The sequence below is a fragment of the Rhinichthys klamathensis genome, unplaced genomic scaffold (genome assembly GCF_029890125.1).
Source record: "Rhinichthys klamathensis goyatoka isolate OS25496 unplaced genomic scaffold, OSU_Roscu_1.1 h1tg000550l_1, whole genome shotgun sequence".
NCBI classification, from domain to species: domain Eukaryota; kingdom Metazoa; phylum Chordata; class Actinopteri; order Cypriniformes; family Leuciscidae; genus Rhinichthys; species Rhinichthys klamathensis.
The window spans coordinates 165001-185866 of record NW_026607021.1 but is presented as its reverse complement, the minus strand read 5'-3'; the positions used below and the strand labels follow the sequence as shown (position 1 = coordinate 185866).

General features: G+C 46.2%; 1 protein-coding gene across 2 annotated transcripts in view; it reads left to right on the top strand.

Annotated features, from left to right (window-relative positions):
- Positions 1-129: 129 nt before the first annotated feature.
- The window catches only part of erg (ETS transcription factor ERG), a 63986-nt gene continuing 43249 nt past the window's right edge, over positions 130-20866 (top strand). For both annotated transcript variants that reach the window (XM_056239019.1, XM_056239017.1), the window contains exon 1: positions 130-156. The gene's annotated coding sequence lies outside the window, so the exon portion shown is untranslated. The remainder of the gene's footprint in view (positions 157-20866) is intronic.

Below are 20866 nucleotides of genomic sequence, written 5' to 3'. Positions count from 1 at the left end.
GTAAACTAAATTGTTTTGCAAACATAAATGAATCAAGTAATAAACTGTTCGCACTGCGCATGCGCGCGCGCCCGTGCTGCTGAGAGTTTGACACGCAGACGCGCTTCAGACTCACTGAGACTCAAACATGCGGAGACACTCACAGACTGTCAGATGGTGAGTTATGCACGGCTTCTGTGCGGGGGAAGTTCGCTGCTTTATGATTGTTCTAATATTCATGTTAGTGCGTGTGTGTGTGTGTGTGTGTGTGTGCGTGTGTGCGCGCGCGCGTCTAAACTTCTCCGTTATCCTCTTCTAAGCGTTTACTGTGGTGTTTGTGCATGAGTTTATTAGACTGCAACATTAGAAGACATTAATGGACCCCTCTGACGTCACTGTGTTGAGGATATGATGTGGCGAATAAGTGAATAAAAGTCTCTGTCTGCTGGTTTAATAGTGGAAATGCTTTCTGATAACACAACATCAGTCAGAAAACACAAAGACTGACGCATCATGACAGTCAAAGAGCAACCTGAACCTGAGAGGTCAAGGGTCAGGTGATGCTCTGATGTCACTTCTGTATTAGTATATTAGTATACAGTATATGGCCTGATATCAGAATGCTTGTATTTGCTGTTGTTTGTGCGTCAGTGTGAGAGAATCAGCCGAAAACATCTGTTTGGTTTTATTATTATCTCTATCACGGTCACGCGAACGTGACATTAGTTCTTCATCATCATGACTAATGATGACTATTAGACTAAGTTCTCTGTCACGTCTTATTGTGCTTAAACTGTCAAATACACACAAGGTTATGTCAAAAACACACTGAGTTCACAAACACAGTGTTACGTCTGCGAACGTAAACAGGGAAAGAATTCGCATGTGTATATTAGATCTGTGTATTAAAGTGACATTAGCGTATACAGAACCTAGGGGTGTGCAATATTGACAAAAAATGATATCTCGATATTTTCTGGGATTTTCTCTATAACAATTATTAGACGACATTTTGCAGAGTGTGTGTATTGTGTTGGTACTCTGCAGGTTTAGCACTGTTGTGGACAAAGACTCCTAAAGCTTTGGTATTCCTCATACTCTGTGTGTCAGTTCACAGCAGTGGCAGAAATGATTTTTTCCAATATGTTTCAATTGATTTTTACCTTATATGGGTATTTTTACCTTTATAAAGCCATCTTTTAAACTTTTGTGTCAATTTCATACATTTAATCAAATTCAATTATAAAAATAAGACACAATAGGGCTGTTACCAATCAAATGAAATCAGTATCAACCAAATTTATCTTTGCAATATTGAATATTGATATTTAAAATTATTTAAAACAAGAAAAGATGCTTTAAATGTGAGATTGAACCCGCCAGTAGGGGGCAGCGAGTCGCTGTTAATGAGCGAGTCATTGAGATTCAACCGATTCACTCAAACGGCTGATTCACTCAAACGGCTGATTCACTCAAACGGCCGATTCACTCAAACGGTCGATTCACTCAAACGGCCGATTCTCTCAAACGGTCGATTCACTCAAACGGCCGATTCTCTCAAACGGCCGATTCACTCAAACGGCTGATTCTCTCAAACGGCTGATTCACTCAAACGGCCGATTCTCTCAAACGGCCGATTCTCTCAAACGGTCGATTCACTCAAACGGCCGATTCACTCAAACGGCCGATTCTCTCAAACGGCCGATTCACTCAAACGGCCGATTCTCTCAAACGGCCGATTCTCTCAAACGGTCGATTCTCTCAAACGGTCGATTCACTCAAACGGTCGATTCACTCAAACGGTCGATTCTCTCAAACGGCCGATTCTCTTAAACGGCCGATTCTGTCAAACGGCCGATGCACTCAAACGGCCGATTCTCTCAAACGGCCGATTCACTCAAACGGCCGATTCTCTCAAACGGCCGATTCACTCAAACGGTCGATTCTCTCAAACGGCCGATTCACTCAAACGGCCGATTCACTCAAACGGCCGATTCACTCAAACGGTCGATTCACTCAAACGGTCGATTCTCTCAATGGGCCGATTCTCTCAAACGGCCGATTCTGTCAAACGGCCGATGCACTCAAACGGCCGATTCTCTCAAACGGCCGATTCACTCAAACGGGCGATTCTCTCAAACGGCCGATTCTCTCAAACGGCCGATTCACTCAAACGGCCGATTCACTCAAACGGCCGATTCTCTCAAACGGCCGATTCTCTCAAACGGTCGATTCTCTCAAACGGTCGATTCTCTCAAACGGCCGATTCTCTCAAACGGCCGATTCTCTCAAACGGCCGATTCACTCAAACGGCCGATTCACTCAAACGGCCGATTCTCTCAAACGGCCGATTCTCTCAAACGGCCGATTCTCTCAAACGGCCGATTCTCTCAAACGGCCGATTCTGTCAAACGGCCGATTCACTCAAACGGCCGATTCTCTCAAACGGCCGATTCACTCAAACGGCCGATTCACTCAAACGGCCGATTCTCTCAAACGGCCGATTCTCTCAAACGGTCGATTCTCTCAAACGGTCGATTCACTTAAACGGCCGATTCACTCAAACGGCCGATTCACTCAAACGGCCGATTCACTCAAACGGCCGATTCACTCAAACGGCCGATTCACTCAAACGGCCGATTCACTCAAACGGCCGATTCACTCAAACGGCCGATTCACTCAAACGGTCGATTCACTCAAACGGTCGATTCTCTCAAACGGCCGATTCTCTCAAACGGCCGATTCTCTCAAACGGTCGATTCTCTCAAACGGTCGATTCTCTCAAACGGTCGATTCACTCAAACGGCCGATTCACTCAAACGGCCGATTCTCTCAAACGGCCGATTCTCAAACGGTCGATTCACTCAAACGGCCGATTCACTACGGCCGATTCACTCAAACGGCCGATTCACTCAAACGGCCGATTCACTACGGCCGATTCACTCAAACGGTCGATTCACTCAAACGGTCGATTCACTCAAACGGCCGATTCACTCAAACGGCCGATTCACTCAAACGGCCGATTCTCTCAAACGGTCGATTCACTCAAACGGCCGATTCTCTCAAACGGCCGATTCACTCAAACGGTCGATTCTCTCAAACGGCCGATTCTCTCAAACGGCCGATTCTCTCAAACGGTCGATTCTCTCAAACGGTCGATTCACTCAAACGGCCGATTCACTCAAACGGCCGATTCTCTCAAACGGCCGATTCTCAAACGGTCGATTCACTCAAACGGCCGATTCACTACGGCCGATTCACTCAAACGGCCGATTCACTCAAACGGCCGATTCACTCAAACGGTCGATTCACTCAAACGGTCGATTCACTCAAATGGCCGATTCACTCAAACGGCCGATTCACTCAAACGGCCGATTCTCTCAAACGGTCGATTCACTCAAACGGCCGATTCTCTCAAACGGCCGATTCTCAAACGGTCGATTCACTCAAACGGCCGATTCACTACGGCCGATTCACTCAAACGGTCGATTCACTCAAACGGCCGATTCACTCAAACGGTCGATTCACTCAAACGGCCGATTCACTCAAACGGCCGATTCACTCAAACGGCCAATTCACTCAAACGGTCGATTCACTCAAACGGTCGATTCACTCAAACGGCCGATTCACTCAAACGGCCGATTCTCTCAAACGGCCGATTCACTCAAACGGCCGATTCACTCAAACGGCCGATTCACTCAAACGGCCGATTCACTCAAACGGTCGATTCACTCAAACGGCCGATTCTCTCAAACGGCCGATTCACTCAAACGGCCGATTCACTCAAACGGCCGATTCACTCAAACGGCCGATTCACTCAAACGGCCGATTCACTCAAACGGCCGATTCACTCAAACGGCCGATTCACTCAAACGGCCGATTCACTCAAACGGTCGATTCACTCAAACGGCCGATTCACTCAAACGGCCGATTCACTCAGTGAGGAAACACCGCCGTGTGTGTCTTTGTTTTGAACTATTTCCGTTGAACAGGCAATATGTTGTCTAAAATGAAAGTCACTTAATATTAACTTCTTGTTTATTAAACTTGTATAAAATCAATATCACATTTGTTATCATGCTGGTATCTGGAGAAAAACTGCACTCTTGATATTCATTACTAAATGATATAAATAAAGACTAAATCACGCAGTGAAAGCGTGCACTCTAAATGCACACTGGCACTAGTCTAATCTCTGTGTGTGTGTGTGTGTGTGTGTGTGTGTGTGTGTGTGAGGGATAGGCTATAGCCTACTCGATAATGTCAAATCGAACATCGTTAAGACAACAATTACGATATATATCGCAGACGATATCGCACACCCCTAATACTGCTATATATGCTGTTAATATGAATCAAACAACTACAGTAAAACAGAAACTCACTCACTCTTGACACTGAATAACTTTAGTAGCTTTAAAAAGAATACATTTCTTACTTGAATACTGCTGTTAAAAGCTCTGGTGAGGAGATAAACATGCGGACTGTGTTCAGCTCACTGTGGGCGGGTCTATGCTAATAGGCTGGAGTCCGTCAGCTGTCGTGGGCGGGGCCTATGCTAATAGGGTGGAGTCCATCAGTAGTTATGGGTGGGATCTATGCTAACAGGATGGAGTCACTCAGTAAGTGTGAGCAGTGTATGCTAATAGGGTGGAGTCTCGTCAGTAGTTGTGGGCGGGATCTATTCTAATAGGGCGGAGTCCGTCAGTAGTTGTGGGCGGGATCTATTCTAATAGGGTGGAGTCACTCAGTAAGTGTGAGCAGTGTATGCTAATAGGGTGGAGTCTCGTCAGTAGTTGTGGGCGGGATCTATGCTAATAGGGTGGAGTCCGTCAGTAGTTGTGGGCGGAGTCTATGCTAATAGGGCGTAGTCCGTCAGTAGTTGTGGGTGGGGTCTATGCTAATAGGGTGGAGTCCATCAGTAGTTGTGGGTGGGGTCTATGCTAATAGGGTGGAGTCCATCAGTAGTTGTGGGTGGGGTCTATGCTAATAGGGTGGAGTCCGTCAGTAGTTGTGGGTGGGGTCTATGCTAATAGGGCGGAGTCCGTCAGTAGTTGTGGGTGGGGTCTATGCTAATAGGGTGGAGTCTGTCAGTAGTTGTGGGCGGGGTCTATGCTAATAGGGTGGAGTCTGTCAGTAGTTGTGGGCGGGGTCTATGCTAATAAGGTGGAGTCTGTCAGTAGTTGTGGGCGGGGTCTATGCTAATAAGGTGGAGTCTTTCAGTAGTTGTGGGCGGGGTCTAAATTAATAGGGTCCTGAAACAAGTAACATTTAAAAAACATCAGAAGAATGACCAACTGAAATGCTCCATGAATGATGTGCAAGTCGTGTTTTGAGAACATTAATGAAGACCAGATAACTTTGAGCAAATGTTCTATTAATGTTCCTGGAAGAACGCATCTGAAGAGTCTCAGCTATACATTATTTATCGGCTTTAATATATCGGACAAATTTTCTTATAGGGCCGATAAGGATAAAATTAAAAATGAACATATACCTGTCATGGCGGGGAACAGAACACAGGAAGCAATTGCAAGTTACTCAATTTATTGAAGATCTTTAGACAAAACAATGACACGGGCGTGGAATGATGGCGCAGGGACTTCGATGGTCAGAAGTGATGACAGGAACCGTGAAGTGGTGAAACACAGAAGACGGAATCCACACAACCCAAACGATAATCCACAACGAACGACAAATCCACGAAGAACACGAACACCGGACGAGCGGGATGACAGGACTGGAACACCGACACAGGAGACCTCAAACAACGATCTGACAAAGAGGACAAAACCGGTGAGTATAAATAGGGTGAGGAAAATGACTGCAGCTGGTGGTGAGATGATGATCAGCTGGAGCGGATCAGGTAATGACACAACACTCACGCCCACTACGCACGTGCATTCATACAACAACATAAACACGAGACGAGAAGGAACCAGAGAATAGTATACCGTGACAGTACCCCTCCTCCTAAGAACGCCTCCTGGCGTTCTCAGACTCCCTTACCTGTCGATTGTAATCATCGATAAGGGAGTGATCCAGGATGTCTCTAGCAGGTACCCAACTTCTCTCCTCCGGACCGTAACCTTCCCAGTCCACCAAGTACTGGAATCCGCGTCCCCTCCGCCTAGAGTCCAGAATACGGTTGACCGAATAAGTGGTCTCCCCATCTACGAGTCGCGGCGGGGGGGGGAACCGGGACTGGCGGATTAATGTGCGAATGAAACACGGGCTTAATTTTGGATACGTGGAAGACGGGATGAATCCTCCTGTACGCCGGAGGTAAATTGAGGCGGACTGCCACCGGACTAATGATCTTGGTGACAGTGAACGGGCCAATGAATTTGGGAGCAAGCTTATTGGAGACGGAGCGGAGAGGAATGTTTCTGGTAGAAAGCCACACTTTTTGACCGACGATGTATACGGGAGGCCTTGACCGGTGGCGATCGGCCTTGGCCTTGGTGCGCGCCCCCACCTGGAGTAGAGTCTCACGGGCTCTAGTCCAGGTACGGTGACACCTCTGGACGAAGGCGTGAGCAGAGGGGACCGCGACCTCGGATTCCAGACTAGGAAAAATAGGTGGCTGGTAACCTAAACTACACTTAAACGGAGAAAGGCCCGTGGACGACACCGGTAACGTGTTGTGGGCGTACTCCACCATGGATAGTTGTTGGCTCCATGAGGAAGGATTCTTGGAGACCAAGCACCGTAACACCCTTTCCAGATCTTGGTTGGCTCTCTCAGTTTGGCCATTGCTCTGGGGATGGAACCCTGAGGACAGACTAACCGTCGCACCCAGTAATCTACAAAATTCTCGCCAAAATTTGGACACAAACTGGGGTCCCCTGTCGGAGACCACGTCCATCGGGAGGCCATGTAAACGAAAGACGTGATCTACGACCGTCAACGCTGTCTCCTTAGCTGAGGGTAATTTGGGTAAGGGAATAAAGTGAGCCGCCTTCAAAAACCGGTCCACCACGGTCAAAACGACTGTGTTACCCTGGGAGGGCGGGAGGGCGGTAATAAAATCTAGCGCGATGTGGGACCAGGGTCTCGAAGGGACTGGCAGCGGTTGGAGTAACCCATCTGGGGGTCGATTAGAAGTCTTACCAGTGGCACAAACTGAGCAAGCCAAGACAAAGCTGTGAATGTCACGAGCCATAAGTGGCCACCAAAATCGTTGCTTCACCAAGAAACTGGTTCGGTTGACTCCTGGATGACAAGCCACGTTGGAGCAATGACCCCACTGAATGACGTCGGACCGTAATTCCTCCGGCACAAATAAACGATTCGGTGGGCAACCGGGCGGAGGCGTTACCCCTTCTAAGGCCGACTTGACCTTCGATTCGACCTCCCATGTGAGTGTGGAAACAAATAGGGTTTCGGGTAAAATGCACTCGGGAGTAGACGGGCGTTCGGAAGGCTCAAAAATACGAGATAATGAATCGGGTTTGATGTTTTTAGAACCCGGGCGGTACGAGAGAGTAAAATCAAAACGGCCGAAAAAAAGTGCCCACCGAGCCTGCCTGGAGTTCAATCTTTTAGCCGTTCTAATGTATTCTAGATTCTTATGATCAGTCCAGACGATAAAAGGTACCCCCGACCCTTCTAACCAGTGACGCCACTCCTCCAACGCTACTTTGACTGCCAACAACTCCCTGTTACCGATGTCGTAATTACGTTCGGCTGGGGACAAGCGATGAGACAAAAACGCGCAGGGATGCATCTTGTCGTCTGTAGAAGAGCGTTGGGATAGCACTGCACCTACCCCCACCTCTGACGCATCAACCTCCACCACGAGCTGACGTGAAGAATCAGGGGCAATGAGGATGGGGGCTGAAACAAAGCGGCCTTTCAGTTTGGCAAACACAGCTTCCGCTGTGTCTGTCCACCTGAACGCCGTTCTGGGGGAGGTCAAGGCAGTCAGAGGTGCGGCTAGTTGGCTGAAGTTGCGAATAAAACGCCGGTAGAAATTGGCGAAGCCCAGAAACCTCTGTAGGGCCTTACGGGAATCTGGGCTTGGCCACTCGACCACAGCCTTAACCTTTTCAGGATCCATACGCACTCCTTCAGACGAAATGATGTGCCCTAGGAAAGGAACAGACTGTGCATGAAATTCGCATTTCTCCGCCTTGACAAAAAGCCCATTCTCTAGCAACCTCTGAAGCACTCGTCGGACGTGCTGCACATGTTCCTGGAGAGAAGATGAAAAAATCAATATGTCATCCAGGTAGACATAAATGAACTGATCTATCATATCTCGCAGCACATCATTGACGAGTGCCTGGAAGACCGCAGGGGAGTTGGACAGCCCGAACGGCATGACCAAATATTCAAAGTGCCCCCTGGGGGTGTTAAACGCAGTCTTCCACTCATCCCCCTCCCTAATGCGAACCAAATGATATGCGTTACGTAAGTCCAATTTCGTGAAGACGGAAGCTCCCTGTAACCTCTCGAAAGCTGAAGACATCAACGGCAAAGGATAAGTATTCTTTACCGTGATGTTGTTCAACCCCCGGTAATCGATACAAGGTCGCAGAGAACCATCCTTCTTCCCCACAAAAAAGAACCCCGCCCCCGCTGGAGAAGAGGAAGGGCGAATGAACTTGGTTGCTAGAGAATCAGAAATATATTTCTCCATGGCCTCCCTCTCAGGAACAGACAGTGAGTATAACTTGCCCTTGGGCGGAGACTTACCTGGCAGTAAATCTATGGCACAGTCATAGGGAAGATGCGGAGGGAGAGAAGCAGCACGAGACTTACTAAACACTTCCTTCAGGTCCAGGTACTCCCTGGGCACGTTAGACAAATCCCCTGCTTCCTCCTGAAACATAAAAACAGGCACAGACGAACAAGCAGACACAAGACAGGACTTATGACATTCCTTGCTCCACTCCAGCACAGTTCTTTGCTGCCAGTCTATTCGGGGGTTGTGACGGATGAGCCAGGGGTGTCCAAGAACGATGGGTGCGAGGGGTGAATCCAGTATGTAAAAAAAAATAGTCTCAGTGTGGTTGCCAGATGTGATGAGGGTAATATCTTCAGTCGTGAATGAAATAGTGGGAAGTTCTTGACCATTAAGTGCGTGTACTGCAATCCTGTGAGTGAGGGGCTTGAGGGGAATCTGAAACTTGAGTGCAAATGATTTGTCCATAAAATTACCTTCAGCCCCGGAGTCCAAAAGTGCTCTACAGTCGTGCTGGTGGACTGACCATCTTAGTCTTACCGGGAGGAGGGTAGATGTGGATGAGGTCTTCTTGGCGGAGATCCCACCCGATAGTAGCCTCATACTTACTATCGGGCTTGACCTTTTACCGGGCAGTTGTATGCGAAATGTCCCGTACCGCCGCAGTAGAGGCAAAGGCCCTGGGACCTCCGCCTTTCCCTCTCCTCCCGGGAAAGCCGAGCTCGCCCCACCTGCATGGGTTCGTGATCGTAGACGGGACTGACCGCGTCCCTGCCGCTGGACCTTGGACCCTCGGCTCCTTCCGGTGTGCGGGTGAACGCCCCTCTTCGCTCGACTCGTGAGAGTCGAGCGTCCACCCGCAGTGCCAGCTCGATCAGTCCATTTAAAGATGTGGGGAGGTCCAGGGCGTAGATCTCCCTCTGGACGCGGTCAGCCAACCCATGCAGGAACATGTCCCACTGCGCCTCCTCGTTCCATTGACATTCGGCCGCCAGGGTCCGGAACTCGATGGAAAAATCCGCGACCGACCTCTCTCCCTGATGCAGGTCGGCCAATACCCTGGCGGCCTCTCTCCCCGCGACGGCGCGGTCGAAAACTCGTCTGATTTCGGTGGAGAGTGTCTGGAACGAGGCGCAGCATGGGTCTTGGTTCTCCCACACCGCCGTTCCCCATAGCGCCGCCTTTCCCGTCAGAAGAGTCAGGACGAACGCTACCTTGGCCTGTTCGGTCTGAAAAGTTCTAGGTTGTAAAGCAAAATGCATCGAGCATCGTGTCAAAAAGGCTCTACAGTACTTGGACTCCCCGGAATAAGCCTCCGGAACCGGTAGGCGGGGCTCAGACTGGTGGTGGACCTCTGGTGGTGTGGGGGGAACGGCTGGTGCGGGTGGCGCAGTGGGAGCTCGCATTTGTTGGATCTGCTGGGTAAGCTCGGACACCTGCGCCACCAAAGATTGTACCGCACGACCCGTGTCATTCAAATTCCTCTCTTGGGAATCCATCCTTCGTATGCTGTGCCGAATGAAATCCTCCAACGAAGTCGATGGCGCACTCGCTGCTTCCATGGTTTGGTCAGATCGTTCTGTCATGGCGGGGAACAGAACACAGGAAGCAATTGCAAGTTACTCAATTTATTGAAGATCTTTAGACAAAACAATGACACGGGCGTGGAATGATGGCGCAGGGACTTCGATGGTCAGAAGTGATGACAGGAACCGTGAAGTGGTGAAACACAGAAGACGGAATCCACACAACCCAAACGATAATCCACAACGAACGACAAATCCACGAAGAACACGAACACCGGACGAGCGGGATGACAGGACTGGAACACCGACACAGGAGACCTCAAACAACGATCTGACAAAGAGGACAAAAACCGGTGAGTATAAATAGGGTGAGGAAAATGACTGCAGCTGGTGGTGAGATGATGATCAGCTGGAGCGGATCAGGTAATGACACAACACTCACGCCCACTACGCACGTGCATTCATACAACAACATAAACACGAGACGAGAAGGAACCAGAGAATAGTAAACCGTGACAATACCGATATGGCGACCGTATGGATCATGTGAATCCAGTGCATTTGTTCTGAATTTCATCTCAATATTTCTCATTTATAATGCATCTGTAAAGTGTAAATATGCATTCAGAATCATGGGGTCTCCTCCACTGCTGAAGCATTATTTAAAGTAATATAATATTGAACATTTTCTGTGAACAACAACTACAGTGTTTTGAGTGTGATTTAGAGGATAAATGAGCAGTGAAACATGTGAAGGTCTGCTCATGTCTTGTGTCTGGGATGACTCGGATAGTTCCACTGGTGATGTGGCTGATTCTGGAGATTCTCCTATCAGCTCTCTCTCTCTCTCTCTCTCTCTCTCTCTCTCTCTCTCTCTCTCTCTCTCTCTCTCTCTCTGTAAATCAGGCTAATCTGAAACAGGGAGGATGCTGAAATAAAATATTTGATCTATTTCCTCTCCATATTTTCTGCTTGTGATATGAATAATTCTCCTGCTCAGAGATTGATTGGCCGGCTGCAGTGTTTGGCTTCACGCCGTTTGCAGATGAATCACTGAACGTGCTTTTGTTTGCTATGTTCTCTCGAAGAGTCGAGATTGTCTGACAGAACTTTATTTATTCCTGTAAAACTAGGAGACGTCCGTAATAAAATAACATTGGGTCAGCCTGTCTCAGTTTGACCTTTTTCCCAGTTGTTTTTACTTTTATTATATCTATGTATTGGTATTGCAAAACCACCAGTTTTTATAGTTATTTAATCTGGTTTCGCCGCAGCTTTATGTAATGATGTTGAAGACATTCTGTTGCAGGATTTACTTGCACTCAGAAATTGCTTGTAAATTTCACAAATATCTCAAAGAAACAGAAAGTTACACATCGAATTAAATGTGACATTTTGAAGTAGTAAGACTGAAAGACTTATACTATTATACGCGTGTAAGATTGCGCATCAGTGTGAGTATCTCGTGTAGTGGAGAAGTGTGTGTTAGACTGTCATGTACTCTCACTCGTGTCGGTCAAACCTGTACGACTTGCTTGTTTTTGTGGAACACAAAAGAAAATATTTTGAAAAAGTGTTTTTTTGTCTGTATAATGAAAGTCAACGGGGTCCAAAGTTATTTTAGACTTTCATCTTGATCAGTTTAAAAGACACTTAATATTCAGTAATATTATCGACTGAATCGGATGAGAACAAACCCTGACCTGATCTGAATAATGACAGTATTGTCTTCTGTAGAGCTGAAATGTGTTATTTTCCACTTATCTTAAAACATTTGCACAGAAACATTATTTATACATCGTTTATTCATGGAATGTTTTCTTCTGAAATGTTTAAGTTGGACGTGTATTAAATGTTTCAGAGCGTTCAGAGAACATTGAAAAGTAACGTTCCCATAATGTTTGAAGAATGGATGGTTCACTTAAAAACAGGACGAAACGGGACGTTTTGAACGTTCAGAGAACATTCAGAAATAACGCATTTGTGTTTGCTGTGTTGACGATCTGTGTTGAATAACACATTATTCTAGAAATACAGCTGCACTTCTGTAGTGGCATGATGTGAGTAATGATGCAGAAGATCACTTCTCTCTGGTTGTGTGTGCTTGTTGTTGTGTAGTGTGTGTTTAGTGGAACACACCCTGACACATGTGAACGCGCACGGCTCCCGGTGAACCAGGAATGAGCTTCAGGCGCGCGGAGGAATGAGCGGTAAACCGAGACAGCACTGCCTGATTGAAAGCATGTGTGTGTTCACGCGAGTGTGTGTGTTCAGCCTGTCCTGTTGTGTTGTGTTGTGTGACGGCCTGCAGACTGCAAATTAAAGCCGCCAGTAAATCTGCTGTTATAGGCAGTGAAAGCTAATTTTAGAGCGGAGCGCGTGTGTGTTTTGCAGTGTCACGTGTGTGTGATTCTCCTGCTGTGGGTCAGAGTGGACTGGGGCCCGATATTTAGGTGTTGTGTTTATTTTATTTATTCATTTTTACACAAATTCTGTATTTTACATTTTAAACTCAAGACGAGTGGAAGTAGCGACAGATCTATTCTTACTTGTTGTGGCGTTCATCTATGAAAGCTTGTTTCCGCCACAGAATGAAAAAGGTAATTGCGAGTTTTTTCTCAGAATTGCATGTTTATGTCTCGCAATATAAACAGGCAAATGGGCAATTCTGAAGAAAAAAAAGTCAGTCTTTTTTCCCTTAGAATTGGATCTTGAATTTTGCTCTTCAGTAGCTAATTTTTGACCAAATATTTCTACTAATAAAAAAATGTTTTACTTACTCGGAATTGTACGAAACTTGGTAAAGGTTTCGCACTTGCTGTGTGAACACACAATAAATCGTGGCCATGATGTGAACAGGTTTAATGGTCCTGAAAGCAACAGTCACACTTGTGCTCCTCGCGGTCAGAAACGACGCGTTGGAAATGAAGGAGAGTTTCCTCTAGTGGAAGCGTGTGGAACTGCAGCCGAACACACTCTCACTGAACGCTCATTTACTGAGAGATCAGACTCACATGCGGAATACTTGTTTAGATTTATGGCTTTGATTTTCTTGCAGTTTTAGAGTAAAACGTGTTTTTGACAATATAGATTTCATATAAAAATTTAAAATAGTATTTTATGCATTTTTCATAACATGCAAAATGCATAAAATGTAAAATTCTGTAACTTTTTTTTAAGTTAAATTTTTAAAACTTTTATAATAATCTGCTGTGTGTCGTCTTTGAAAAGAGATCAAACTTCAGTCTGTTGCTCTGAAGCATTCAAGATTTACCACAGTTTAAGCTGGAAATTTAATTTTCGGGTCTATGCTAAAAACGTGAATAAATGGATTATAAATACATTGAAAATATAAAATGTAGTACCATAAAATCCCCCATTGAAATACAAAAAAAAAAACCATTCGGTCACTGTTTGACCGCTACCTGAACCGCAACGTAAAAAAAAAAAAAAATCTGTAAAAAAAACCCCAAAAAAACTAGCATTTCGAGATTAAAGTCGAAACATTTCGAGATTAAAGTCGAAACATTTCGAGATTAAAGTCGAAACATTTCGAGATTAAAGTCGAAACATTTCGAGATTAAAGTCGAAACATTTCGAGATTAAAGTCGAAACATTTCGAGATTAAAGTCGAAACATTTCGAGATTAAAGTCGAAACATTTCGAGATTAAAGTCGAAACATTTCGAGATTAAAGTCGAAACATTTCGAGATTAAAGTCGAAACATTTCGAGATTAAAGTCGAAACATTTCGAGATTAAAGTCGAAACATTTCGAGATTAAAGTCGAAACATTTCGAGATTAAAGTAACACCAGGCTACTTTTGCTCTCGGGGTCCCCCTACAGTTGGGAAACAGTATTGTCCTCTAGACCTCTACTACTGTCATAAACTCTGTTATCCTACATGCACGTGCATTTGTTGACAACCACGATAGCCCTGAACACTGTAGGAGGAGGTCACATGCAGGTGTTCTGCTTGCGTCGCGTGTGAAATGTCTTCATCCCAGGTACAGTGGCATATATTTCAGCATGTCATATGAATATAATTTCATGGGTTTTATTTTTTTTCTAACGACAAATGATCGCGATGATCACGTTTACAAGCCAGCGTCATTATAGTAGCCTAGTCTATTGGTTACCGTTTTACTGAATCTATATGATACTTCAATGCAATGTTTGAGTGGTAGATAATAACCATATATCGTCAATATTATAATATCAAGCTACCATAAATGAATCTGCAAATTTTACAAATCGATTTGCATTATAGCTTGAGGCAAGACAAATAAACAAATATCACAGACATGTTAGGTATCCTAAAATATGATTTTGTACATCTTATATATTTACTTGCAAGAATCTAGCCCCTACCAAACTTGTGCACGCCGTTTAGACACAGGCTTTCATTTGATTTTAGATTTTTTTTTTTTTTCAAGTCCGCATCGGTCGGGCACCCCTCCTCCTCCTTCAGCTCACGCCAGCGAGAAAATGCTGGCCCAATATTGATCCTCGTTCTGCCTTTAACGCGATCACTTTCTCTTTTTCTCTTTTTGCTTTGCTCCGATAAAACCTTTGCTTTCTTGTTTTTCTGTGATGCTTCGGCCATGACTATAACATTTGGCTCGCACGTCCGATTTTAAGGAAGTGGGGGTGGTGGTGGAAGTGACGTATATGCCGTAAACCAGTCGAATTTTGTAGTTCTCTTTGTTCGCCGGTTACTACCCGAAACCCGAAGTTTAAAAGTACGATTAAAAACAATACAGACCCCGTCAGGCTATGGCAGACGTGTCATTCAACCTATTGTAAGTCGATGTACCATCACAAGAGACTTGGAAATATATTATGAAGGTTGAAAAGTAACCTAGTGCTGCTTTAAAGTCGAAACATTTCGAGATTAAAGTCGAAACATTGTTTCAGATTGCCGCACACACAGGCATTCATAATGGTGCATAGCGAGTGTTTCACACTGTGTGTGTGTGTGTGTGTGTGTGTGTGTGTGTGTGTGTGTGTGTGTGTGTTTTGTTTCAACAAAAGGAAATTCAACAGGTGCCAATCTACCAGCATTAGGCTACCATTATAGGACGTTATAATACTGCGCCGGAATAGACTTTAGCCTATAGGAAAACCACCCCGGAAAACACTTTTCACACTGGATGGAGATATCCAGCTTTATGAATGAATGAATGAGGCATTTATATAGCGCTTTCATATGTCTACTAGGCCTACACTCAAAGCGCTTTACAATCATATCAGAGAATCTCTCCTCAACCACCATTAGTGGTTATTAAATCTGAGGAAATCACGGGATCCGGCCAAATGATTGGATACAGAATGATGCACTTAAAATGTATCCAGAACGTATTTACGGTGAAGAGGGAGACAGAACGGTTCCTGTAGTGTTCTCGACCCAGATAGTGTTGCCTAGACGAGCACGAAAACACCTCAAAAACACTGCCACATAAAGTGTGGACCATTGTGATACTCCGGCGGAGTCTGTGCGCTCGTCTATAGGCAACGCCAGGGTAATTCTTGTTGGTAGATTAGCACCTGTGTAGAATTTTGTTGAAAGCCCAGATAACACACACACACACACGCTCTGAGCCAGTGGACGCGCACTGTTATGAATGCACACACTTCTATGGAAGACTGTATTATCGTAATGTTTCGACTTTATTCTCGAAATGTTTCGACTTTAATCTCAAAATGCTAGGTTTATTTTTTTTAACAAATTTTTGTTTTTTTACGTTGCGGTTTCGACTTTAATCTCGAAATATTTCGACTTTAATCTCAAAATGCTAGTGTTTTTGTTTTTTTTACAGATTTTTTTTTTTTTTTTAGTTGCGGTTCAGAGCTTCCGTAGACCGCCACGTTACTGCAACTAAAATCATTTCTGCTGCTTTAAAATGAAATAAAAGTTGACTTGGAATAACATGAAATATGGAATACTGTGATATGTCAGCTCTGCGGGTCCGAATGACAGAAGGCTGAGGATCAGAGCTTGTGTTGGACCAGTAACTGGGTCAGACTGAAACTGAAGCGCTGAGCCAGAACTCGCACGCGTGTGTTTTTCCTGGAGCACACATTAGTGGTGCTGGTGCTGGTGCTGGTGCTGTAAAGGGAACTAAAGTTTCATGGTGACACACAGACTGTTTTGAATGTGACACATATGTTCCCAGTAAAGGTTCCTGATAAACATGCGCCAGCTCTCAGTTTCTTTATTCAGTGCATACCCTCGGCATACTGAACGAAACATGGTGTCAGATCAGAAGTAAAACGGAGAGGAGGAGGACAGTAGAAAGACGAACTAAACCTGCGAAGCAAAACAACGTCCCGAAAAAGGAAGGAAGATGGACGGAGAAGCATCAGCGCAACAGTTAGCTCCACAGCTAGCGCCGCCAGGCAAGTTCAACTTCTCCAATGCTAATGAATGGCCGAGATGGATTAAGCGCTTCGAACGCTACAGAATAGCGCCAGGATTGGATAAACAATCGTTAGAGTTTCGAGTGAACGCCTTCATGTATGCAGCCGACGACGATGCCGAAGATATCCTAAAAGTGTTACCCCTCACAGACGAACAGAAGTCCTATGACGCGGTTACAGAGGCTTTCACGGCGCACTGTGTTAGCAAGCGGAACGTAATCTTCGAAAGAGCATGCTTTACCAGACGAAACCAAGAGCCCGTGAGAGTGAGTCCTTTATAACAGCGGTGCACACACTGGCGAACACTGAATTTGGGGTCCTGAGAGAACAGTCAATAAGGGACCGAATTGTGGTCGGCATTAGAGATGCTGATCGACCAGCGGGTCCATGATATCTCAGAGGCACATATGGGGAGCAAAAATGAGGAGGATATGCTTTCCTAGGAGAAGTGGGCTCTGAGGGAGAGGGTGAGTGGATAGAGTCAGTGCAGTTAAATGGAGAAGCAACTGTTGTTAAACTGGATACTGGAGCAAGTGTTACAGCAGTTCCAAGCAGCAGCCACTCCATTTAAAAGCACGGGACACTGGAACCGCCACTTAAAGTGCTGTATGGACCAGGAAACTACAGACTGGAAGCAAAAGGACGCTTTAAAGGGGAGCTGAGTCACGAAAAGGTAACAACAGAACAAGACATTTATGTTGTTAAAGATTTGACTAAGGCGCTACTGGGCCTTCCTGCTATGAAATCACTCAAGCTAATAAGGCGTCTCCACACTGTACAAGCCCAGCAAGAGGACTTTAAAGTACAGTGTTTTCAGGCTTGGGAAAGTTAAAGGAGCCCTACAAAATAGAGCTGGAGCCAGGTGCTGTCCCGTATGCTCTGTCATCCCCACGCCCCGTGCCTCTACCACTGCGAGACAAGGTGCAGGGGGAGCTGAAGCGTTTGGAGGACATGGGGGTGATTTCAAAGGTGACCCAACCCACACCCTGGTGTGCAGGCATGGAAAGATTCGGCTGTGCATGGACCTGACGCACCTGAACCAGTGGGTGCTGAAAGAGAGACACATTCTCCCAGCAGTAGACCACACACTAGTCATTCTGGCTGGGGCAAAAGTGTTCACGAAGTTGGACGCAACCTCCGGTTTCTGGCAGATCCCGTTGTCGGAGGAGAGCCAGCTCCTCACTACATTCATCACCCCATTCGGGCGATATGCATTCAATCGCCTACCATTTGGGATCTCATCCGCCCCGGAGCACTTCCAGCGTCGCATGTCGCAGGTGTTGGAGGGATGCGACGGAGTGCTGTGTCATGCGGACAACATAGTCGTGTATGGAGAGGCTACACTCACTGTCTGTCGCCCATCACTGTAGCCAGAGCCGGCTCTCCCTATAAGCAAACTAAGCGGCTGCTTAGGGCCCCACCGCCACTAGGGGGCCCCCTAACTACAGATGGTAGTCGCCGCTCAAAGTGTGGGGCGCGCCCCACTGGTGGGGAAAGGAGACGTGACAGGTGGGGTGCGCCAACGGGAGGAAATTTTCCTTTTTATGCCTTTACATCTTTATTCGTTCATGGCGAGTCCGCATCGCCAACTTCATATTTGCAGCGACGCAGAAAACACCAGTTTATTAATAAACAATTAAATGTCTCCTTGCTATTTTTTACACATTCATAATCATTAGCCTATTGCCGGTTCGTGCGCTTGAGTGAGGCTTTATAACACTCATTATCCTGTAAAGCCTATTTAAGTTATTAAATCAATATAAAGGGGCGATTTGTCCACTAATGGCTTGAATAAACAACTACTAGTCGACTAGAAAAAAACTTTAGTCGGAGGCAGCCCTTATTCCACATATTCTCGAGCCAGCAGGGTTGAGCGCGCGACCCTGAGCGCCGGAATGAGCGAGCGGAGGAATATTCAGAAATGCGCTCTCCGCTCATGCTCTGATCGGAACAAAGGAATATTAAAATAATTAATCATTCGTTTATATCTCATACACTGCCCATCAGTTTAATCCCATATCAAACACAGTAGCCTATGTATTTTTTTAATAGACCTGTCTTGCCAAATGGATTTCTCTTCTTTTCTTTTTTTAACAGATTGCAAAGTGGCACTTTTATTTATTTTCTATTTTTGAACTTGATACACATTTTGACACAGCTGCACTTTTATTTTCTTTATTTTTTAACTTGCTGTTATGTTATTTGATGTAGATAGTTTGTTGTATACTTGTTACTTCAATAAATTGGAACATTTTAAGCTTGTTGCACATTTCATTAGCATTGTGTTGGGGTGATGGGGGCAGTGGGGCTTGAAAATTCCCCCTTGTCCAAAGTGGGGAATGACCGAAAAAGTTTGAGAACCACTAAGTCAACCAACCGAGTCAGATCGTTGTCTTCCCTGGACTTGGAAATTTGACCGCAAAAATGAAACGAGTCTATCCATCGGGTGCAGAAAAAAGAAGAATATGTTTAAATCACTTTAAGGAAGCAAAGAAATTACTGGTCCAACTTCTCCCTCTTTTTAAAGTGTGGAAAAGGGAAAAGAAGTTCAAAGATCGAGACTCCAGCAACACTGTAGTATATATGCAACAACTTTATTGAAGATTTGTTAGATTGGGGTTAGATTGTATACAGTTGCCGGTTTGCGGTGGCAATACTCCATTATTCACTGCAAGGCAGGGCCCCACAATTTTTCTGCTTAGGGCCCCCAGATTTACAGAGCCGGCCCTGACTGTAGCCCATCACTGTAGCCCATCACTGTAGCCTATCACTGTTGCCCATCACTGTAGCCCATCACTGTAGCCTATCACTGTAGCCCATCACTGTAGCCCATCACTGTAGCCTATCACTGTAGCCCATCACTGTAGCCCAGCACTGTAGCCTATCACTGTAGCCCATCACTGTAGCCCAGCACTGTAGCCTATCACTGTAGCCCATCGCTGTAGCCTATCACTGTAGCCCATCACTGTAGCCCATCACTGTAGCCCATCACTGTAGCCCATCACTGTAGCCCATCACTGTAGCCCATCACTGTAGCCCATCACTGTAGCCCATCACTGTAGCCCATCACTGTAGCCCATCACTGTAGCCCATCACTGTAGCCCATCACTGTAGCCCATCACTGTAGCCCATCACTGTAGCCCATCACTGTAGCCCATCACTGTAGCCCATCACTGTAGCCCATCACTGTAGCCCATCACTGTAGCCCATCACTGTAGCCCATCACTGTAGCCCATCACTGTAGCCCATCACTGTAGCCCATCACTGTAGCCCAGCACTGTAGCCCATCACTGTAGCCCATCACTGTAGCCCATCACTGTAGCCCATCACTGTAGCCCATCACTGTAGCCCATCACTGTAGCCCATCACTGTAGCCCATCACTGTAGCCCATCACTGTAGCCCATCACTGTAGCCCATCACTGTTGCCCATCACTGTAGCCCATCACTGTAGCCCATCACTGTAGCCCATCACTGTAGCCCATCACTGTAACCCATCACTGTAGCCCATCACTGTAGCCCATCACTGTAGCCCAGCACTGTAGCCCAGCACTGTAGCCTATCACTGTAGCCCATCACTGTAGCCCATCACTGTAGCCCATCACTGTAGCCCATCACTGTAGCCCATCACTGTAGCCCATCACTGTAGCCCAGCACTGTAGCCCATCACTGTAGCCCATCACTGTAGCCCATCACTGTAGCCCATCACTGTAGCCCATCACTGTAGCCCATCACTGTAGCCCATCACTGTAGCCCATCACTGTAGCCCAGCACTGTAGCCCAGCACTGTAGCCCATCACTGTAGCCCATCACTGTAGCCCATCACTGTAGCCCATCACTGTAGCCCATCACTGTAGCCCATCACTGTAGCCCATCACTGTAGCCTATCACTGTAGCCCACCACTGTAGCCTATCACTGTAGCCCATCACTGTAGCCCATCACTGTAGCCCATCACTGTAGCCCACCACTGTAGCCTATCACTGTAGCCCATCAATGTAGCCCATCACTGTAGCCCATCACTGTAGCCCATCACTGTAGCCCATCACTGTAGCCCATCACTGTAGCCCATCACTGTAGCCCATCACTGTAGCCCATCACTGTAGCCCATCACTGTAGCCCATCACTGTAGCCCATCACTGTAGCCCATCACTGTAGCCCATCACTGTAGCCCATCACTCTAGCCCATCACTGTAGCCCATCACTGTAGCCCATCACTGTAGCCCATCACTGTAGCCCATCACTGTAGCCCATCAC